Here is a 26,064-nt window from a genome sequence, read left to right as displayed (position 1 = left end):
CCTGATGAATCCATCTTAACTTAACCTTGTATATCAGGTTTGTTTTTCATTATCAATTAAATATTGATATTTGAATGAATAGTTTGAGAAAGAAGGTTTCACATACAAGCAGAAAAGGTAGGAATAAGATGGCAGCATATGTTCAAATCTTTGTTTCTCTCTTAGAGATTATACATGGTAAGAGGAAAGTAAATGAAAAATTCCCCAATCTACCTCTTTTACAAATAAAACTGAGGTATTTGAAAACTCAAAATTATTTGAAAGCACAGTTAACATTACTGATAGTAGCAGAACCAGTGCTATAAAGGGAGTAGAGATAAAGGACTAAAGAGCCCCTAGCCTTCTTAGAATTATGAAGTCAGCACCAAGCATGTTTTTACATTAGTAAATGCACAACTCCTACCTAAACCTGAATGGCTCTGAGCAGAGCAGAACTTCAACAGGATACTACAGCTGGTTGAATTGGGAAAATAAGGTAAGGGGAGTATTGAGTTTGAAGATATCAAAAAAAAAAAAAAATAAAATCGTGATTTTGGAAATTTTAGGTAGAAATATTCAGTAAATGAATAGGGAATTCAGCAGGGAATAGAATATTCCTGAAGTAAATACATTTCTTAAATGTGTTCAGGAATGAGTGTGCTCATACAAAGAAGCCAGAATTTAATGAGACAATTATATAGAGGACATACGAAATCCTTAAATTGATGAAGATGGTCAGTGATCCTAACTTTCATGAGAAACTCATGCCTATAGAGGATAAAAACTCTGAATATATACTTAATTGTTCAATATTGTTTAATATATTATTCAGTTATTAAATATGAGTTAATATTGAGCATACAATTGTTCAGGATTTTGATAAGGTCTTATTTTTTTTTCTGTCTGTGGTATATTTACCACCTAGATAGAAAATACTATGTAAGAATACTATGTTATTTGTGTGTGTGTGTGCGTGTGTGTTAGCATAATTTAAATATGTTGAATTTTGTTTTTTTACTTACTAGCATGATATTTCCATAAAACTGAAAGCTAGGATTACTGCCCACCTTAATCAATTTCTAATCTCTTTAATTTCACTCATTCTATCATTGCTGTTCATCATATGAATACATTGAATTATTCTGAAAACTTTGCTTTAGTATATATCATATTAAAATATCTCTATATACTCCTTTCTTTTAATAGATGTCAGTTTTTAACTGTGGGAAGAATACTGACTAATTAATTTTTGTGTCTTCATTGCTGAATACATTGCTTCACAAATAGTTGTTATTCAAGAAATATATGTTGCAATAAATTAAGAACTTAAGCCTATTTTTTGCAGATATGTAAAATAAGAGGTTAAGCTTTCTGGTTTATAAAAATAAAATCAAAGTTTGATTTTTGGCCCTCCTTTAACTTAGTATTTAAATCAATATGCATTTCAAAAGAAATAAATTATGCTTCTCTTTTCTTAGATTCTCAAGATTCCAACATTATGTTTATATATATATATATATATATATATATTAATTTTATGAAATATGGTCTTACTTTAACCTCCCCTTGGCTCCCTCCACCTCTCTTGCCTTATTATTATTTTTAAATTATAAAGCCTTTGCTTCCTGTTTCCTTATGATTGCTGAGGTACAATTTTCCTTTTTGTTATGTATGTGTATTTTTCTTATATGTCTTTTCCTCCTATTGTCTGCTTCATATCTCCTATTGTTTGGATATAATGTCCTTGAATTCTGATTTTTATTCTTTCCTAGTTACTTTTTTTTAAAGATTTATTACAAATACTGTGGGTGGAAAAAATCCCTATTACAAGATTCAGAAAATAAAAGGAGCAACACGTAGGCAACTATTAATAATGGAAGATATTTTTTTAGCTGATGGGAACTACTAAAATGTGGATAGTACTATTTATTTATACCAGTTACATAAGATATAAAAATGTAAGGGAGAACAAAGAGTTCAACTGTAGAAAAGTTATTTAAAATAACTGCAATAACCAAGTCGTAGTGTTCAGTTGGGGATATTCTTTAGACCTCCAATGGTAGGGAGATTAATTAGGTCTAACAAAGTAAATATGGGGTCATCAAAGTATACAGTAGTTTCATACTCTATTTCCTCTTAAATCTCAGTGTAGATTTATAAATTAGGAACCAGCACTTTCATTTGGTCAGTAAGAACCAGTCTTTATGAGATGGCATATAGATAAAGTCATGTTGCTAATAAATGTACCAAGTTTTCAAGATTTTTAATTTTTATCGCATTTTTCCCTCAGCAAATGCATTATTTCCTAAAATTACTGTGTAAATTATTAATTGTGAGAAAGAAATTATGGCCTTATTTTATTTAAATAGATTTACTTTTAAAGAGTCACCATTCTAGTGCATCTCCACCCTGTTATTAATTGTGTGCTATTATTTTATTACATGTGGAATTAATAATGGATCATGAGAGTATTGTAACTGTAAAATTGAATAAAATGTTTAATTATCTTTGAGGAAAAATATTGTAATGCATACTGACAATATGTGTAATGGGTGTAAATATATACCCATTTCCTTCCCATGAAGACTTAAAAATAGTGAAGCATCTTGAAAACAAAGTAAAATAAAACTCCCGGGATATATATGAGCTGTGTTTTTCTTAGGGTCTATGCACTTGGTTGCACTGTCCTTTACCTATGCTTACATATTAATTTCCGGTCTATGGTGAATTGCAAAAATTTAGTATCTGATATACATGTAAACCTTATAAACAAAGAAATGTTAAATTGGGATATATTGAGGTTATAGGGAGAAACTTCTTCTGAGGACAACTTCTGAGGACAAATTAGCAAAAATGAAATTAAGGATTTTTTAATTATTAAAGAAGTAAAAAGTGAAAGTAAAAAAAAACCCCAAAACAAACAAAACAACGTACAATAATAATTCAGCTTGGAAACTAAAGAGTAAAACAAACTTGACATTGAGAATGACCTATATTGTGTTTAAACTTCACTTCCTAGGACAGTGAACTTTGTGCCAAAGTAGCAGACCTTAAACACAGAATGATCTTATCTTTCACATTATAATTTTTTTTACTAATATTATCATTGATTTGACATGCTCTTGGTGACAATACCTAATTTATTTTGAAACTCAAATGACATTAATGGGGAATATAAGACTTTGATGTTTACCAAAATGGATCATAGGTTAAAATAAAGTTGAGATGTGCTCATTTGAACATACATTGGAACTTTAATTATAGCATGATTATAAAAACTTCAATGCACTAATATCTTTCTCAGCTACTTTATTCAGATGCACATTTAACTAAGCAATTGATCTGATTAGTTGATGACCTTGAATGGACATCAATGAGAAAAAGGTGAGGGAAACTGAGATCCTATCTTAAAACTCATCCTCTCTTTGTTTTATCTCATCTACTTCTCTTTCCAGAAAGAGAAATTGAGTTTTATATCTTTTTTCAAATGAATGATGAAAACACAAAATTAATATTGTAGGTCATTTTTCAAAGTTACTGAATTTTATGAGAATTCTGAAATAGTGCTTGACTGATAAAGTAAGATTTCATCACATTTGTGGAAGTTTGCATTATAAACTAAATAGAACACATGTATTTATATTTTTAAATCTAAGAATCATGCCTCAAAAATCAAAACAATGAGCTGTGTTCATGTTGGAAAGAATGAGCCAAAATGAGACACAAACATGACTCAGTTTGAACAGCTTTCGTTTATTTATTCTTCTCAACAAGGCAAGTGGCAACTGTGAGTAATCAACAGGGAAAGCAGGGTAGTAATTTCTCTCTTCCTTCACTCCAGCAGATGCATGGAGCACTTATGTGTTCCATCATTTTCCCAAAGTCTCCCAACTTACATAAAGTTGGAGCTGCCTATGTTTTATGTGTGACACTTTCAAAAATAACTTAATGCATAAGAGGAGATTCAGAGGATTGATCAATCGCTGGGAGCATCACATTTTCTCACAAGCATGTCAATCACAGGGGGAATAGCATATGCTTATCATTACAAGGTAAATATGCCAATAACTTTAAACAACTTTGGAAAGACATGCTTTTTAACCATTTCAAAATGTGCTTTTTAAATATTTTTAAAAACAAGTTCATGAACAAACTAATGTGTGGTTGACAGTTTGTTTGCCATTATCACACACAGTGAACCACCATTAGTCTCTTGCAGGATGGAGAACACAGAGTTATAGCATAGGAAACAATAAGGAAACATTTTTTTTTCAACGATTCCTTTTCTTAATCTCTCAATAACCTTTATAAAAATGAATGTCATTTGTAAATTAGAGATGACTGGAGTGTGGTCTTCAAAAGATAGCAAGTTGAGAAAGTACAAGGTAACATGGGAACACAAAATCCTCCAAATTGTTTAGGGTTTTATGGTACTTAACATAATGAGAACTTTTGGTTTTCTGCCTTTTTTCTTACATGTTAACACCACTGCAGGGCTGACTGATTCTCGGAAAGCCTCCTGTCTTCCACATAGCAATTCATTTGTCTAGGCTGCAATTGATCTTCTTGGAAATACCATCTTCTAACCAAGGTCTTCTCTAGTTACACTGTGCAGGGAGAAAGAGGAGACTGGAAGGTCTTTCACACAAAGTTAATTGATGTGGCCCTGAACTGACACACATAACTTCTACTGATGCCCTTGGGCAGAAATAATCACAGATTCTTGCCTGAAGGTAAAGGGACTGAGAAATTCAGTGTGCCATAAGACTGGAAGGGGAGAAATAGTGGGTATTGATGAATTACTAGTGTCTATCACATCAGAATGATGTTGGTAATCGTGGATTCCTGGTAGTAATTCCAAGGCTTTAGAACAAAAATATATTCCCATAAAATTATTATATATTATTTTATTATAGTACAAGAGAAAGTCTTTTAAAATTTTCCTTGGGCATGGTAAGAAAAAAAATTCAATATTGGTATTTATATACTGATCTCATCCAAATTGGATATTTTAAAGCATATTGAATATATTAGAGCATATCGATGAGCATATCAAATAATTTACCCACACTATGGTTAAGTATGCACACTTCAGTGTATTTTAAATAATTCTTTAAAAATGCATGATTAGAACCATGATTACTAGAATCTGTATTTAAAAAGTCACGATTATGTAGACTTCTCTAGTTATAATCCAAAGTAATATGACACCTATGATTAATGATGACTATTTTTGGTTGATTTTCATGAAAATTGAGAAATATTAGCAACAGATAAAATATATTATACTATACATTAAAGTTATACTTTGTACCTGATTATACATCAGGGATACTTCCACAGATGTTTTAATATTTGGTTGACTTTTCCAAATGATATCAGTTGTGTGTAACTTTCTGTATATCATGCCAGAATTTAAATTTAATTAATTATTTTGATGGAATTGAAATTTTTAGAAAATACAGTAATAAATCAATCTTTTCATGTTCCTTGTCTTATTTTCCTTTGAGGTGTATTTTTGTTACTGAAATAACATCAATAGCATAAATGTGTTCTATATATTTGTGTAAATATATAATGAAATTAATTTCAGCCTAAACATCACAAATTTTACAATGAGAATAAACTGCAGATAATAAAATGACCTCTATCAAAATTCTAGAAACTTTCTTAAATAGTCACAACCAAAATGGTTTTATTTGTTCTGGCTCATCATATACTCAGATGACCTTTGTGAAAGGTTAAAGTTTATTGTTTAGATCTCTTTAATGAACAGTTAATTATTTGACTGTTTATGTATGTCAAGTATATGCTATGTATAATAATACAGTGGGTGATTTGTATCTATTTTTATCCCACAATGCTTTTATCCTATCAGTCATATTTAGTTTATTCTAATTAGTTTTTCAATTAGCAACCTTTAATATGAACTAAGATCAAGATAGGTAGAGGTTACAAGATATGAATAAATATGAGTTTGAGTATTGATATTACCTGGTTAACAAAAGTGTTCTAAAACTAAGCTTAATAAGAAAGAGGAATGACATGATTTCTACTGTTCATTCAGATAACACTGAAGCTAATATTTAATTCTTTTCTTTATAAATTGAACTAAGTGTAAAAAATCTCTGAAATTTCACATCTAAAATATTATGGCAAAATAAATCATGGGACAGTTTTTCAAGTTTTGCTAATACTTTCAATTGAGAATACACTATTTACCTGTATATTTAATTCATTACTTACCATCATTTTGTCAAAAAACTCTTTATTTATTTAGTTTGAAATGGTACACCTTACATAAGGAAACAAAAAAAATCTGTTCTGGAGAAATTTCAATTTAAAATGAAGTTATTTTTTCTTAACTCCACTTAACAACACCATCATAAAATATCATCATGTGATTGCCTTTCTTGTCTTCTTTAATATACAGGTTTGAATCGTATATTTTGGCAAGATACAATCACAGCAAAACTTACAGAATATAGTAGAGCATTCAAAGAAAAATTTATTTGTGCTTTTTCAATAAGGAAAGGCCAGAACTAAGTTCAAAAGTTCTACTGAAAGTTAGGGTAGCAAAGTTTTTAAAAATTGGAATGGCAGTATGACAGACTATCTCTGACTACTAATTTGGAGTTCAATTAAAGATTGCAGTTACTGTCTCTTGATAACATGTGCTAACATTAATGATAAAAGAACTGTATATTAAGTTTTATTTCCAGAAATATTTCGGTTATTTTGTTATGTTATCTTTTTCATCATGTGACCCAAATACCTGAGAAGAACAATGTGGAGAAGGGAAGGTTTATTTTGGCTCACAGTTTCAGAGTTTTCAATTTATGGTTATCCAACTCTATGACCCTAGGCCTGAAGTGAATCAGCAAGCACATCATAGAGGAAGGATGTGATGAAGGAAAGGTACTCAGCTTATGACAATGGAGAAGTCAAGAATCAGAAGAGAGAGAAAGAAAGAGAAAGAGAGAAATGACCAGGGACAGGTAGAATTCCCAAGGCTAGGTCCCAGTTATGTGTTTTCTTCAGTCATGCCCTACCTGCTTACAGTTACCATCAAGTAGTTCATTCAAATTTTTAATCTATTAAATGAATTAATCCACTGAAGAGGTTGGCAGGTCTCATGAAGCATTAATTTCACTTTGGAACATGGCTGAATTGTCTAATACTGTGAGCTTTTGTGGGGACTTTACAGATCCAAATTATAATATCCATATAGCTTTAATTTATATTTTTTAATGAATCCCAAACATAAAATCAATAATAACTTGAAATTGCTGGTGAACTTAAGTTCAGTAATGCAGGTATTAAAAAAAAAGCATGATTCATATGCTGAGTCACATAACTCTTGAGTGTTGACCTTTCTTAATGGAAAACTTTCAAAAATGTTTGTGCTTGGCGTTATCTTTAGTACATGGTCAAACTGTGCTTTGTATATGTTCAAAGAGATCTCCTCAGTGTGTATCAGACATTTCACGTACATACAAATATACTTGTTTTCTCCTAAGCACAAGTGCAATGCAAGAGGCAAAAGTATATGTAATTTACATTTGGATTTAATCTACAAAAAAATGTCTATTTTTCTTGTTTATTCTTAACCAGAAATGAATCATATCAAAGTTTATAATTGCTGATTGTTCGTAGCCTTATTCAGCCAATGTGGAGTGGAGATGAGATATTGATAAAAAGACAACTTAGAAAAGAATTCTCAAAATTAATTGTAAAGGAGGTAAACATAAAAGTAAAGACAAACACTTTAATAAAGACAAAAAGTGCATGAGAATTGTTTTAAACATATGGGCAAATATAAAACATGTAAGGAAAACAATCTAAATATAACAATAGAATAGCAAAATATAAATCAAATAAATTAATAAGTAAAATAGCTGGTAGTTAAATTTCATTTCTTAAATTTTAGTAATAAGATAAATAAAAGATAATAACAAAATCATAAAAAGTATAAAAAATGAAAATAACTAATGGAAGAAATATGTCAGATATGTTTTAACTGGAAAAGCCAAGCCACAAACAAAACTAATCCAGATAGACTGCAAAGAAAAATAAATTTGAGATAAATAGCAGTATTATGTAGAGTATATATTGATTACTACATGGTAATTATTTTAAAAGAGATGTGTAGCACCGATTTCAATCACTCTCTCTCTTCCTTTCCCTATAGCTATTCATAAATAATAAATAATTAATACATCAAATAAAAAATAATAAGAATTGATGGTTTGAATCACACAATGTGATTCAAACAAAATGTGATTTAGTAGTCATTCATACAATGGTCATTCATAGAATACTATATGCAATTTTAAAAAATGTAACTCTTTAGATCACATCTAGAATACTTGTGAATTAAATAAATATTCTTAAAAAGGATATGTTATCTTTAATTATATCTGAAATACTTATGAAAAAATAAATCATCTTAGCTCAAACACTAAGGCCTTTCAAAATTTCAAAAACCAATTTATACAGCCGAACTGTTCTGAGCACAAAAACATAAAACATAATTCCTAGAAAATAATTCAAACTCTCCTAAAATGTAGAAATTTTAATAAATAATGATCTTGACAAAAAGAGGCTATAATGAAAATTAAAACTCATTGGCATTAACAATAATAAAACCCTATATAAATTTTAGAAACAGTTTATGTACTGTAGAAATGTGGATGTAAATACAAAAAAGAGAAAAACCTAACTTTTAAACATACTACAGAGTCCAGCTAGAAGAGTAAAGAAAGATTAAATAAACAGTAAAATAATAATAATAATAATTGGGAGAAATTGTCGAAAGAAATCATAAACCCATGATAAAAAGATAAAAGAATTACTTATTCTTTAAAAAAATAAATATTTTGGAATTTTAATGGAGAAAGAAAAGGAATGAAATGACAACAAGTGACAGTAGTATAGTAGTATTCACTTATTGGATAAAATAAAAGTAATAGTTATACTAAGAAAGTCATATATTCAATTATGTTGAAAATTTCAATATTTAAACAAAATATTTTATAAAATATAAAACTTAAAAAACTCAAAAAGAAGTAAAATTCATATTTTCCTTGAATATTAATGAAACTAAAACAGTAAAAACTATGCACATTAACCCATGTCTTATAAAATCAAATCAAATATATCATCAGATCTAAATAAATTTTAAGAAAAAAAAGTAATTGAGATGTATACATTGTTAAAACTTGATGAAATTTCCCTTTTATCATAATGAAATATCCATTTTTACTTATGATATACTTTGACTGGAAGCCAGTTTTATGTGATATTAATAAAATTTTTTGCTTAAATTTTTAACTATGCATTTTCCTCATATTTACTTTCAACCCTTCAAATCATTATATTTAAAGGATACTTCTCTCAGGCAGCAAACTCTGATATAAAAATGGATTTTTAAAATAGGATGATTATGCACATAAATCTGAAGCTGAGAGGAGAATTTCAAACTAAAAAAAATCAATCTGGGACTCATATTTTTACAAATGATAAGTAAAAGTAAAATAGAATAACTGAAAGAGAAGAAATAAAATAAAATAAAAGGTCAGGAACTGAGGGTTCGGGGAAATTAAAGTGGGAGTGTTTTTGTGTAACTCAGAGAATAAAGAGAGAAAATGACTGGCAATGTGGAGTGGTACTCCTTTGTTGCATAGGTCAGAAACATTACTTCCCATTTAAACAATATGAAATTAACTAATGACCATGTGATCAGCAGGTGCAGTGAAATGAACAGCGGAAATAGTGATTAGAAAGAAATAAAGTATGGCCAATATGTGTAAAAGTCACAAAATAAGTTGGCACATTAAAACAAAATGGAGGAAAAGACAAGTAGGATCTAAAAAACATTAAACATCTCCAGGTTATGGCTTCAATTTCCTTGCCCATTTCTTATTTCTTAGTACTCTCTTGGCGACACTAAACTTCTCTACTTGCTTTGTGGCTTTCCTCGATCTGAATATTTCTAGATAAACATATACAGCTATATTGACTTGGCTAACTTTTAATTCTTAATCACTAGGCCCAAATGGACACTTAATGTCACTGGAAATTGCTGATAGTCTCCTATTCCATTTACTCACCCATGTTTCAAATAGAAATATATATATTATCTTTGCCAACTGATTTTTTGTGGTGCTATTCATTCTCCCATGCTGCCTCTCATTCTGTGTGTGAGAGCTCTAGCTGCTTTGGGCTCTCCTGAAAAACAGCTCTATTCATCACCTCACCGCTCTCTGACTCTGCACTGCAGCCTGGAAATTCAAGGCTTATCTCATTTGTTCCCCTTCTTTAAGGAAGTATTGTCTTCCATTCCCTCTTGTCCAATGTCTTGCACTTCATTGTTTTATGTATTTTCTCTGTTTTCCAGTTACTTCAAGTGGGAAATAAATCTAGTTTCTGTTTTTCCATCTTGTTCCAAAATGAAAGTGAAGGGAGCATGAATTTCTTGGCAAAGAATATTAATGCCTCTAAAACCCATGTGGCTATGATGACTAATCTATTATTTAGAATTAGAGAATAACCCCCTGTACTACATGGTACCCTGTACTACCTAATGAAGTTTAAAAAAAAAAAAAAAGAATGCCTGTTACCTAGTCCTATTTCAAACACTCTGGAATCCCAGGAAGATTTTTGGTTAATAGAGATCAATGAAAGTGGACAGGATCATTACCAGCACCACACAGCAATGCAGAAATTGACTTTCTCTTATGAAAATGCTCTACTGTATTTTTAAAGAGTTTCCCAAATCAAAGAAAAAAATTGCTCTGCACCGTTGTTTATAAATTATTATTTCTCGTCATTATATTTAGTATAAGGTTTTGTTTATTAATTTAATTTTATATTTTTTGCTGGAGATTGAATATAAGGTAGCTTTACCATTGAGCTACATCCCAGACCTTCTGATTTATTTTGTATTTTATTTTAATTTTGAGATGGGGTATTGTTTAGTGGGATTACTGGGCTGAGCCACCATGCCCAGCCTAAAGTTTTCAAATGGATAAAATGTTGAAGCTGTATCAGAAAACTGAATGCATGAAGTTGAATTCAGCCATTAGTCAACTTCAGCATTCCCTTCTACTTTTTTTTTTTACTTTCTTTCCCACTTATTTTTATTTCTTTCCTGAATTTCTTCACTAATACTACTAGAAAAAAGTTTTACCTAGTAAAACAGAGCATGGTCAATTAGAATTTAATTTCAACAGTTGTGGAAAGAAAAGAAGCCTGCATTGTAGAATATTAAATTGACAAAATCTCCAGAAAACTCTGTTCTGGCCTCACCTAGGTTATATAGTAATTACTATTCTAGAATGACCATATGTGTAGAATTAATTTGTTTCAGTGTATGATCACAATGGAATGGTCAAGATAAATACCATTTACTAACTAATATCTATTAAATTCTATTAAACATACATATTACTTAGAATATATTAATGTTATTATATACTATCATGTTGTTTTGTTGTTATTTTTTTTACTACAATGGAATATGAAAAATGTTCATCGCAAAGAGTTTTCTTTTATATAGCAATTTTCAAAGGTTTGGGAACTATTCAAAATTTTCCCTTTTTTAAAAAAAAAAATTTGTATTGGGATTCAAACACAGGATCTCATCCCTGGTAGCTAAAATGTTCCTTTTAAAATATATATACTATATAGCAAAACTATACCCCATATGAATATCTTTGAGGCTTAAAAAATGAATGCTACAATGTATGTAAGATCCCACAGAAATTTTCTTCTCTTGGACACACTATGTATGAACTTTTTCCATAGTTACTCCAAACTAAATTTTTATTGACATCTCACCACTAACTATTGTATTTAGCTAATTTTAATATATTTTAAAATTAAATAATTTGTATGAAAATGTTTTTAAAAAAGAAAAAGTAACCAGAATGTTTAAGTACCCACACCAAAAATAAATTTTAAATAGTATCTCAAATGTGCTCATGGATATTTGAATGCATATATATGAACCATAAATAAATGATAAGAATATCAGTTGTATAAGAATCATAAATCTAGTTTCTTGGTTGTATTATAATAGAAAAATACCGTATATAAAATAATTTCAATGTAATGTACTTTAAAATGACAATTCTTTGTGTGTATGTATATCAACAGATTTAAAATTTTATCATTTTTAATTTTTAAAATGGTAAAATTATATATATATATCATTGCATATTAGTAAAATATGAACAAAGTGAATATGTTTTTTTTAATATAACAGTCAATTCACAAGCATATATTTTAGCAACCACTATTTTTTCATATAAAATAGGATTCAAGTCCATTGAGCCAAGGTGTGTTGAGATATGGATGAATGTGTGATTGAATGTTGAGAAAGAGCCACATCCTGTAATGTAGCTCTGTCAGGCTGTGATAGGCTGATGGCAGGACAGGAGAAGTGAGGCAAAGGTGCTGTTTCTCTCATTAACTATAAATGTTCACCTCATCCTCTATGTCAAGCAATAGTATCATCAAAAATAAGTATGACATAATGACATTTCAGACAGATTAAAGAATTCATTGTTGATAAATTTGAATGCCTTCAAGAGGTGTTCAAAAATAATTCTTGGAATGAAGCAAAACTATCCAGAGAGAAAACCATGGGAATCAGAAAAATCAGAAAGGGTGTTATATGAGTAAATATAAAGGTCTTTATAAGATTGAGATGTCACAGCTCTATAAAGGAGTATTGATTTATAAGATAAAAATAATAATGCATTGTAGTTTCTATTTCAATCAATATATGAAAGTAAAATAGTGGAAAACAGAGGCTAATGAACGTTAGAGATAACTGAAAGTGTATCTATAAAGTTCTTATATTATGTGTAAGGTGGTAGAACGTTTCTGAAGGTAGCACCACATATTGTGGTGCTGGGGATTTAACTCATGGGCAGCATTTGCCAATCACTCACTAAGCCCTGGGTTCAATCTTTGGTCCTGGGTGAGGGGAGCGAATGGGGAAGATGCATACTGTGATATTGAGAAATAATAAACAAAAATACAGATTTAGGCATAACTAAGTGAAAAGAGAAAAATGGATAAATTAAACAAATGATTATTTCATCAAAAAGAAGAAAGGGCATGAAAAGAAAGAAAGAAAGAGCATATGAGAATATTAAACTAAAAGTAACGTAAAGTTAAGCCCATGTGCTTCTATGCAGACATTAAATGCAATTCTATTCTACACACCAACTGAAAAGCATATAAGTTAAAACTAGCTATATGATCTTGAATAGAAACCACTTTTGTACCTACAGGCAAACACAATGAGTGCAAATATGACAACAAAATGTATACAATGTAAAAGTGAATGATCTGAGATAAAGAGATAAAGATAAAGATAAAGAGATAAAGGCCATATTATGACATGAAAATGCTCCATATATTATAATCTTAAATGTGCAACCAATAACAAGACTTTCAAAGTTTAGACTCAGTATATTTCAGTTGTCTATATTACCAGTAAGAAAAGTACATAAAGATGAAAAAATCTCATATTTTTCTCATTCACTAAAATTAAAATTTATTATCCACTCTGTTCTGGACTTAATGCCACCTAATCTTTTAGAGAAATAGACACTCAACTCTATAAAAATACATTATTCCCAATAGTGTACATGTAACATTTTCATTCCAGTTAATGGTATTTTTACAATTTTTCCAAGAAAACTTAATTTGAGGTATGTTTGGGAATCTATTAAATCTATTTTGAACATTTTACTATAAGAAAAAAATTTAAAATAATATCTATTAATGAAGTCTTCATCATTAGACTCAGAAAACGTAATTAATTTATACCAAAGTCATCAGCCTCTTCTAGCTTTTACTTTATTCATTTTCATAATCTTTAAGATCTAATCAAAGGAAAAAAGTGTATTGTTATATATTTTCTTCTTACTTATCAATTTTTATATGTAATCTCTACCATATTTCCCATACTTGAGTATCATAATCTGATAATTTTGTTAATAGTCTGAGCTTCACCCCCCATATTCAGATTTATCTGATTTCTGATGGAATTTAAAACTGGTGTTCTTAAGAGTTTCCCTTGGAATTTGGTGCAAGTTAGCAAAAGCCATATTTTGAGAAATACTCTTCTAGTCTGTCTTTTCTAGACTAGAAATACTATATTACTCTACTGTTTCCCATATTCTCCAGAATTAAATATCACTCTTCACCTTTCATTATCACCTCAGCGGCTAGAGGCTCTGTATCTTTAAATAATAATTGCCTTTATTTTTCACTGGAAGAAGTTTTTATCCTATGTCTCAAGTGTGACCCTTGTAGTAGTTCAGAAGAGAATTCTAGAAAGTTCTAGAAAGGAAAAATATGATCAGATAACCATATCAATATACAGATTGTGTAAAGATAATCATTACAGTTAGGCCATGCTTAAGAGTATTTGAATGCTATGTTAGAAGTAGCGAGAGATACTGAATTATGTGGAAGGAATCTATGAGAGATGTGTATATAGAGCATGAAAAGGAGAAGATGAGACTTGTAGATGAGACTTCTTGAGGAAACACTGGGGTTAAAAATAGTATAGTTTATTTTCGTGATAATTTTATAAATGTTTATCCTAACTAAAAACTGATGTGACTTGCTATTCTCATTAGTTATCTTGCTTTTGTGAACATCAGGGTCAAATTTTTCTAAATGAGTAAAAGAGTCAGGACGGGGCACAAAATATTCAATCATTCAGTGTTTAATGGGCTATGAATCTTAACTCTACTGTAGACTGGCTCAGAGGATCTGAATTTTAAAGTTGTATACTGTTCCTTAAACAAACTTCTAAATATTCATTTATTCTAGCTGATTTATAACCAATTAAGAAAACTTAGTTATATTAGACAGATTATTACCTTGAGTTTGTAACAGTACCATCAATATTTACTCTACACTCTATTTTCACATTTACAAGAATGGAACTCTATAAAAAATTGAATACCAGGCCAGGAAAGCAATGTGGTATTATTTATTATCCACTCTGCTCTGGACTTAATGCCACCTAATCTTAAAGTGTTTTAAAACAGTTTTGCTAACGGTGGAAACATCAACTACACTCAAGGAAACACCCAGGATTGCAGCAGATGCAGTCCTTTTAATTCAAGGAGAATGGTCTCTATACCTTAATTATTTTGTAAGAAAAATTCATTAATTTTGATTAACTAATTCCATTTTGTCTTATATTATTTTTTCTTTCAATGTGTTTCTGTTAGTGTCCACATTCTTCTATCCTATAGGAAGCTAGCCAGACACTTGCCTTTGCTTGAGCACTATTCATGAAATTTTGAAGTTTTTCCAAGAAGTCATATCATAAAATAGATATATGCAAAAAGGGAAATGCTATTTTAAATTGACTGATAAAATAATTATTGAAGTACATTCTCTCAAAATGAAACTTTAAAGAGTATATTTGAATGCATTAAGAAACAAATGAGTAGGTAAGTTCAAGAAGGTAAAACAAAATTTTAGAAGGGATAATCTCAGAAGACCTACTATATACCACATGGTGACTATAGCATATATTAATGTATTGCATGCTTGAAAATTGTGTATAAAGTAGTTTTTAAATATCCTCATCTCTCATCTCTCTCTCTCTCTCTCTCTCTCTCTCTCTCTCTCTTCTCTCACACACACACACACACACACACACATACACACACACAAACACACGACAATTATGCGCTATGTTCCCACCAAAACTTAAATGTGAAACTTGGTGTTGAAAGGTACAGCTGCCTTTAAGAAGATAAACTGTGTAAGAAAGATTAATGCTTTTCTAGTGGTGGTGAGGTTTCTTCTGTTGGGAATGGCTTGGTTACCATAAAAATTGATTGTTATAAATAAGCCAGGCTCCCTTAATGAATGATTACTTTCTCTATATGCTTCACTGATGATATGTCCCAGCACCAGGCAATTAACAGAAGCTGAGCAGATGTTGGGCAATGCTCTTGGACAGCCCTGCCTCTAGAAATGTAAGCCAAAATAAACCTCTTTCCTTTTAAATTACTCAGCCTCGGGTATTCAGATACAGCAACATAAAATGGACAAAGACAGTATGTGATGTATTATATCTATTAATTTACTTAATTTAGCCATTACAATATATATATATATAAACATATTATACAGAATAAATACATACAATTTTTATTTGTTAACAAAAATAATTTAAATAAATAAAAAAGTAACAAATGAGCAGTTAGTGAAGAAAAAATAAAATCATCATGAGGCAATAACAAAGTCTAACATTCAGCAGATGCATTTTATTGTTTTATAGATGCACCACTGGTTAGTAAAGAAAGAAAATGAATACTGGTATTAAAATGTAGGTTAACAACTGACATAAAAATATTGATATTTCTTTCAATGTTCCTCAAGGTGATTTTTTGCTCATTCTGAGACTTACAATTATTTTACAAAGCTTTCAGAATTATTTATTAAAAGTATTTTTAATGCTGAAAAGTAATTTTCCCAGCAAAACAAATATTAAAATGATCAAATGCAGTGATGACTTTTCCATTTTACCATTTTATTATTTGAGAAGTAAAACTATATTTACCTATTATGTGCTGTTTACAGAGAAATGGTAATAAATGGAAGCCTGAATCATTTCAGTTATCACAAACTTTTAAACATAAAACATAGAAATTATGAAGTGACACGGGGGACTTGTTAAAAATGCAGCATTCAGGTATTATATATAGTAGGCCCTGTATGCAGTTCATTTGTATTTCTGATGCTAAGATTTTATAAGTAAATAGTAGCTCCCAAATGAAATATGACATATTATGTCTACTTTCATACAAATCATATATTTTCACACATAAAATCATGAAATGGATTAAAACAAAATGGGTCTTTGCATGCAATTACTATAACCAAGTACAATATTTAAAGGAATTGTATAATGATGTATTTAATAATATGCTGCTAAAATTATTTTCATATTTATAGTGGCCTTTTATTGGTACTGTTCCATACAAACATGATTAAATAGCCTTTAAGTGGTTCAGGAAATTATACATTTCTGTGAAAAGGGTCAGAAATGGTCAAGAAAGCTATAGATATGACAATTATATTATGGTAACAAAACATTACCTGGGTATTTTGTGTGTAAATAGTTACGTTTTCCATTGTTGAGGATTTACTGTCAATTCATACAATGTTTTTCCTACCATTAGAAAGACAGAGATTATTAGAAATAGAACCACTGCACTTACTAGCATGTTCACTGATGAGACTGGAAACAGACTTCTCTTTGGAAGTACAGATGCAGAAGAGATGAACAAAATTGTTACATGGACTCTGTAATAAAAAATCATTTGTACCAGTTCTCATATTAATTATTCTATCTAACACATAAGGGCATATTTTTTTCAGTAACATGTCTCTGTAAATGTTCACATCACAAAAATACAACTTTGAACAATATTTTGTGTTTTTATACTTCATATTAACACAGAGTACCATTGTTCTGCTGTTTTGACCCTTCCAAGATTCCTCAGAAATAATGGAGAGGTTTGAGAACCAGTTAGGTTTTCAGTAAAAGGGTTTAATGAATGTTGCAAGAGGGTAATTTGCATGGAAATGCCTTTTTTTTTTTTTTTGAAGTCTGGAAAATGTAACACAAAGAGAAAAGCAGGCAGCTTGTCTTAGTCCTGCGGACAATGTTTATAATGAGCTGAAAAATAGAAATTTTACTCTGGAATGGAATATCATAATCTTTTTCAATTTCTATGGGAGATTTTCAAGCAGATACATGTATAACAAAAGATACTTGAGATTCTTCTATTAAACTGAGAATTGGTGGGAAATATTTCATATGTTAATGGTATATGTAAGCATTACTAATGACACAAATCTTTTGGTATCATCATATTAAAAAACAATACATTTACTATTAATTGAGACTATTTTCCTCTCATATTCTTACTCTCCATCTATATGTAAATGCACACATGCATGTAAGTATGTATTTTTGCACTGACAGATATGTAGGTAGATGACACAATGCTTCAGTTTAGGAAGAACATGTTTTGGGAAGTATTAGGAAGGCTAATTCATACAAATGAGATGTCTGGGAGAAATGTGAAATATTTCAAGTATTTCCAAAAATTGAAATATTATACAAGCACCTATTTCAAAAATATTATTAAATATTTGCTAGAAACAATAAACTTGTGATGTTCCTTGAATTTTCCAAAATTTAAACTTGTGCTTTATAATTTATCAATTTTTTTAGCCATGATGTATTTTTTTGTATATTTTTAGGTTTGTATATTTTTTATTTATAAATGACAGCAGAATGCATTACAATTCTTATTTCATATATAGAGCACATTTTTTCATATATCTGGTTGTTTACATAGTATATTCACACCAATTCATGTCTTCATACCTGTACTTTGGATAATAATGATCATCACATTCCACCATCATTAATTACCTCATGCCCCCTCCCTTCCCCTCCAACCCCTCTGCCCTAACTAGAATTCATCTATTCCTCCCATGCTCCCTATCCCAGTATGAATCAGCCTCCTTATATCAAAGAAAACATTCAGCTTTTGGTTTTTTTTTTTTGGGGGGGGGGAATTTAGCCATGATGTATTTAATAGGTAAAACAAAGTATATTAATCTGTGCTATATATTAAAAGGTATCAATTGACATGATGGTGTTCTTTCAATAAACTTTAGCTACTGCACACAAAACATACACACACAAAAACATGTTTTGTATACAAACATGAAAAATCATGAATCTTTTTAGCTAACGATTAAACGTAAAAATAGAAGAATTTGTCCAAAACCCTTTGTTTTTAAGGTACTTGCCTGTTTATAACATCTGTTCTGAAATTTTATTATTGAAAATCTTCACATGATTTTACAGGCTAAAAAAAAAAGAAAAGAAAATCAGACTATTTGATATTTTTGTCATCTAGTTAGCAGAGGAACATTTTCAAGGATTAGTCCCTTAGTATGTTGACACTCAGCCTACACTGCTTTTGATGTGACCTGGATGATGTTTTGCCAGCTGTTTGTTTTGTCTGTTAGGGACATGAATTGAAACAAACTGACCAAGTTGTAGTCCAAACAAAGGACCAAAAAAAAAAAAAAAAAGAACTCAGACTGGCAGGAGGGATCATCTGGAGCATGTATAAAGAGCAGTCTTTCTCAGTTATTTTCAGACTCTGTTACTGAAGCCTATAGTCTAAGAATTCTTTGATCCACAGTACTTATCAGTTAACACCAGTGGTTAAAATACAGTTTTACATGACTTATCGTTTTCATGTATATTTTAAAGAAATCCAGAGAGAAAACTCCATGGATATTTTGCTCTGCCAAAAGAAAAGCAACCAGTAATAAGACAGTTAATGACTTAAGAATTTTATACCCTACTATGTTCTGCTATAAGAGTAAATTAAAAACAATGAAATGGTGAGCCCTTTGAATCACATGGTGCAAAGGATTAATTATTGTCTTCATTTCTTGGGCTTCTTTACCTCTCTCCCATAACCATGACCATGTGAAACTGCAAATACAAAGTCATCCCTGTTAGATCCTTTCTCTTATGAACTCCAGGAGCCTTACATTCTCATCTGAATTTAGCTGTAATTATAATTGTGACTTGCCATCAATATCTTAAGCTTAAAACTTAGTTTGGACATGTGAAGGAAAAAAAATAGACAAGCTGATGCTCAAGGATCCTTTGTGGAACATTTTAGGGCAATATTTTATTCATTTCTATTTGCTTTCAAAGAATGTGTCTCTGCATAACTTTTTACAAGTAAACTTCTAAGATTTTAAAATTGAAATGAAGTTGTCTGCAGTTCTCCATATCCCACACTCATGAAAAAGATACAGATTAAATTCCAAATTGTTAGCTTTTTAGGATGGCAAAAGACTAAACTTCAGGCAGACCTTTTTCTGACTTATGGACCCTTAAACTCTTTCTTAGAGCATTTACTTTAGAAAAGTTACATCATATTTATATCTGTCTCTTTGAAATGTACGTAAATCTTTTCTCATCAGCTTTCTAGAGTTTTAATCCAAGAAATGTGTTTCTCACCTACCTGGAAACCATGACTTTGAAGGGTAGCAATCTGGAGATAACACCAATATCTCTCAGTTAATATGGGGACCCCTTGGCAAATACAGATGGATGAATCACAGAGAACATTTACAAAATAAGCAATTACTCAATGCATTTGACACATCTCCTTGATTAACCAATTTCCTCCCTAAATCCTCCACTATTTTTCACTAGCTCACCCTAATGCTTACCCTCCCACCCTTCACTTTTGTTCAACTGAATTGAATTTAATTTCACCTACTGCACTAGCTTCCATGTGAGATGGAAAGTATAAGTTTCTGTATTTAATATTTTGAGTTAAATTTTGTTAGCAGATCTAACTTTCTTCTGACATTAGGAATGTCTGAGGATTTAGCTCTTAGTTGAACTTTCCTGCAACATTCACTCAGGATTCTTTAATTGTATTACATCTAAAATAAATGAGGATTCTGCTGTAGTTAAGCACCAATCCAATGAATTTTGCTTGGTTAGAGATAATGCTTATTAAGGAACAGTAATAATAAATAATCTGTAAGTGATGAGTTTCATATGTAGCTCTGTCTGAGAATGGGAGTTTTATTGCATACCATTTAGGGAGCACATGACTAGCAGGCTAAAAAACTGAAGGAATCCTAGTGCTATGTGTTGCCACCCAAAGTACACTCTTGTGCCTAGTCTCTCATGTGGTTTCCAGTACAGTGTGATGCAGATTTTGGGAGACAGATCTGGGTGGCACAAGGGTTCTACCATGCCTTGCATGCATGTGGTATGACTGTGTGTCCTGTATCCTTGCTCATTAGTAAAACACTGTTTTGGCAGGACCTTTTAATCTCAGGAGTTTGTGAATTCAAATCCAGAGACCCTGCTGTTAAGGCAGTGTGAACATTGCTGGATAGGAACTTTCATCTAGTCCTCTCATTTATGGTATGATAATGCACTGTCACCCTCCATCTTGAACTCTGTGACATTATTCCAATGTTCCTTTCTTTTTCCTTCTTAAGAAAACAAAGCCATAGCTTCATTCAGGGTTGCTGTGAAATAGTCACAGGTTCCATGGAGCAGCAGAAGAGAGAAGCTGGCTCAACCTCTTCTTAAATGCTAACATTTTTTTTTTCTGTTTAATTGCATATTCACTCCACTTTTAGGAGCCAGCAACATGATCAATTCCTGAAACTGTGCGGAGAATTTGCTACACAAATTTAGGTTTTTTTCTTTGCTTTTTATTCTGCTGGTTCAGCATTTGGCTTGCTAAAGTCTTCTGTATTTGTCCACTGGCTTTCTAGTTTCCAAGATTCTGTTCTGGATATATTTTTACTATTCTCACTTTTTTTGTGAGTTTCAAATTATGTTGGAAGAAAACCTTTACTATTTTGAGTCATTAATCCTCATGCATTTATTTGTTCTGTAAGACTCAATGATAGGCTAGTTAAACCTAGGGACTTTTTTTTTTTTTTTTTTTTTTTGGTAGGGCTACAGATTGAATCAAGGGCATTGTGCATGCAAAGCAGGCACTCTATGAACTGAGCCATATCCACAGCTCAAACTATGGACTTTTTAAAATAATGTTTTAACTTATGAACTAAAACAGAGGATTAAGACAGAAAGCCACTGCATTAAACAGTTATAAAAATACTTAAAATAGTATTTTATATAAGAATAAATGTGTGTCTCCACTCATGCATTGAATAAAAACATTGACTGGAAGATCTAATATCATAATTTCAATGTTGTGATCAATATAACATGAATTTATGTATATATATATGTGTGTGTGTATATATATCCACATATAGAATAAAATGTTATATGAAGCTACGTATGAATTTTCATACAATATAAGCCAATATTTCTAATATGAGTAGAGTTTCTTTCCTGTGTATATAATTGAAGGAAAGATAATTTTGATTTAGAGCTTCTAGGAAAACATATACATAAATGTGAGTTAAAATCTCTTTGAGGTCAGGTTCCCTGGTTATAAACTTCCAATTTAGAGGGTCACAGGTATAGGAATGAAATTGTGTTTCAGTGTTCCACCTTAAACTGGAAATATCCTAATTCTTCTTAAATCCGTGAAAATAAAGAAAACATTTTCCCACAATATTTGTTGAATATACTCTCAAAACACTGAAAATAATTTGTAGTCACTGCATGAAATGTTTCCCCAGTATTATAAAGAAAAAAAGCTGCAGAATATAAATATATTTAATGGGTAATATGAATTATTTTGAATGTGTTCATGTAGGCAGAAGGCTACCAGAATAAAGATGCAGTGCTGATATTTAAACTGAATTGAAATATATTCTTGTTATTAAAAAAGGTCATGCTCCAGTTATTGAGGTAAGTGGGATGAGAAAAGATAACATGTTTTGAGGTTGTCATTACTCACATTGTGGAACTTCTAATGTAATACATTAGAAGACATGGAGCATGATTTGCTGGTGGATGGGATTTTCCAAATGTGTGGGAAGAGAGGCTTCTCTGAAAATTCTCTTACATTTATTTATTTTTTCTTTCAAACAGAATCATCCTGAACAGATATGCTGCAGTACTGTATTTATCATTGTCTGTCCCACATTTATATTATTCAAAAGAATATGCATATGTGTTTTAACAAAATATATTTTATTTATACATTTTAATTAAACATATATAGCTAAATATATTTGATTAAAATAAATGTTTCAAATAATTTATTAAAACCTATAGGAATTTATTAAGAAGAATAAAAATGCATAAGGACTTTGATACAGTCAAAATTATTTTCCCTTTCTTCCTCTATGCCACGTTAATCTAAACCTAGAAAATAATAGAAGAAATGAATGGATAAATTTCAGGCTAGGGTGAGGAAGTCAACTTGGTTTAGCAACATAAAACAGGAAAATGCTCAGTAGGGCCACTTACACCTCTAAGTACTTGGTCAGTGTTCTTGCAGACAACAGCCCAGAAAGCAAAGGCCATCTGGATAAGGTCATTTATCTTCTGGACCAAATGGGAGTTTTCCTAGCAATAGGTTAAGTGTGACACAACTGGCCTTACGAAATATATAAAGCTAGGTAAAATGCTTTTCTTGTCTTCTAGTTCTCAAACCACCTTACCTGACTAAAAAAGAAGGCAGTAGCCAGCTGACAGTGGCAAGACTGCTACTCCATAATAATTGGTCCTTGCTTCCATGGATCTGAAGATCCATACACAATCCAGGGCATCCAGGATGGGCAAGAAGCATTGCTGGAGAGGATAACAACACAACCAGCTCCCACCAAGAAAGTGCTTCTCATCCCTTTATAATGACAGGGACTGGATGTGAAAATAAGTGTGGGAGATTGTACCACAGCAAATACCTAGCATGGGAGGTCACTTTAATACTGAAATTTCTCTCCTCCATCTAGTTTTATATTGCTGCTATAACACAGAGCTATGCATTTTGTTGCTTAATACATGCAAAATTTTTCTGGAAGTCAGATTTTTTAAGGTGTTGCCTGAACTTCTGTGTTAGTTGACTTTTTTTTTTTTAATGGCTATGACCAAATATCTGACAAGAACAATTTAGAAGAAGGAAAATATATTTTAACTTAACATTTAAGTTTTTCAGTTCCTGGTTGGTTGACTACATTGTTCGGGGCCCAAGTGAGGCAGAACAACATGGCAGAAGGGTGTGATTCAAGAACAGTGTTCCACATGTGGTGGAAAAGAAGCAGGGAGTTAGTTAGAGTGAGAGAGAAAGAGGAAAGGACCACAGAATAGAGGAACACTTCCAGAATATACTCCCAATGACCTACCTCCTGTAGCCATGACCCACCTGCCTACAGTCACCACCCATTTAACACATTCAAAATAGGATGGACTAATTAGGTTATATGTCTTGTAATCTAATAAATCTCACTCTGAATAGTCCTGTATTGACATGGGATATTTTAGGGGACATCTCATCTCCAAATCATAACAATTACTTTCCTTTGGAAGGTTGTAGAAGAGAAACCTTCACTTAACTTTTCAAGCTTCTTTAGGCTTCCTGAATTTTGTTTACTGTGTTCTCTTCCTTCAACTTCAAATTTCAAACTCTTTCAGTTAGCACATATCCTTTCCTGACATTTCATTGTCTTATAAAGTACCTATATTTATGGTAAATCCACCCAAATAATCCAGGATAATTCATTCATCTCATAATCCTTAATTTATCACATCAACTAAGTCCCTTTTGCTGAGTAATGTATTCACAGATTCCTGGGATTAATACTTGGACACTTTTGGGAGTTTATTGTGCATACCCAGTTTTACTCTCAATTCTGAACCACATATAAACATTTATGTCCATTTCACACGTAGGAAAACATTAACCACATATAAACATCACCAAAAGTCTTGACTCCAATCCCCAAATCTTAACAGAAAGTTCATCATCCAGAAAATCCTAAATATCATCATCTAATTCAGGTGTAGTGGAAAGTCTGACTGCAGCCCTTTCTCAGGCATGATTTTTCCATATCTATGAACCCACAGAATAGAAGAAACAAGTGAAATGTTCTTAAGATATAACAAAAACTACAATGGTAACCCAAGAACAAAATAACAGTTGAAGGCATTTTCATTCACAAAATATAAAATGTCCATGTCTTTCAAAATATAGGTCTCATTTTGCATTCCTATCAGTAATAAAAAACAGTTGCTCTTGCTCTAATTTCTTGCAAGATTTTGCCATTTACAGGTCTTTTAATAGGTATATAGTCACATCTTGTGGTTATAATGTACAGTTCCATAACAACACATGATATAGAGCATCTTTTTATATACTTCTTGACCATCTCCAGGTCTTTTTCTGAGAAGTACCTGGTCAGATGTTTTACATATTTTTAAATTGATTTGATTATTTTTAATTTATTTCTGAGTTAGAACAATATATTGTATTAATTTGTATTATTATTTATATATACAAGATAACTTATTTTCAGAAATCTGGTAATATGTATTTGCAATTCTATAGATGAAATACTTCTGTGTATGGCAGGCTTCAAGATCAAACACACACACACACACACACACACACACACACAAATTAAGAAAACAAATTTTTCCTTCAAGGCTGTGACCATTCAGATTTTAAAAAATTCTTACATAATTATTTTTCACACATTATGACTTTGATTTTCTATCTAAAATCATATCACCAAACAAATACTATAAATCTTCTAGAAGAAGACATAACTAGAAGTAGATACAACATTTTGTTATTGAAATACTTGCTATATTTTTCATCTTTAATGTCTCCCAAAGAAGCTCATGCATCACACAATGTAGCTAAATGTTGTGGATTCTGAGAATCGTGGATTAATCCATTTGACAGATTAATGATTGGAATGGACTACAAGATGGTAACTATAGACAGATGGGGCATGACTGGTGGAAGGAGGTCACCTGGGACCTGCGCTTGGGAACTATAATTTGTCTCTGAATTTCTGAATTCTCTCTCTCTCTCTCTCTCTCTCTCTCTCTCTCTCTCTCTCTCTCTCTCTCTCTCTGTGTGTGTGTGTATGTGTGTGCTTCTTGCTTCCAATAAGCTATGCCCTTCCACCATGATGTTCTACCTCATCTAAGGCCTATATCATTAGAAGCAGCCAGCCATGGAATAAGACTTCCAAAATTGTGGACCCAAAATAAACTCTTCATGCTATGAAGTTTTCCTGTCAGGTATTTTGATCACATTGATGGAAAGCTGACTAACACAATGATAAATTTGCAATTAATTCTCATGAAAGGTATAAGCTATATCATTTCTCTCTGGGTTGATTTTTTTTGACATATGATGTCTAATTTTCTGTCTGATTTGTTGGAAAAACTGTCATTTTTGCATCCAAGTATCTGCCTATTTTTTTGGCCAAAGATCAGTTTACTATATTTGTGTAATTCTACTTATGAACTTGGTATTTTGCTCCATTAAGCTGTGTTTCTATTCTTTCATTAATACCATG

The sequence above is a fragment of the Ictidomys tridecemlineatus genome, chromosome 6 (assembly GCF_052094955.1).
Source record: "Ictidomys tridecemlineatus isolate mIctTri1 chromosome 6, mIctTri1.hap1, whole genome shotgun sequence".
Classification (NCBI taxonomy): Eukaryota; Metazoa; Chordata; class Mammalia; order Rodentia; family Sciuridae; genus Ictidomys; species Ictidomys tridecemlineatus.
Note: the sequence above shows the minus strand (reverse complement) of the source record.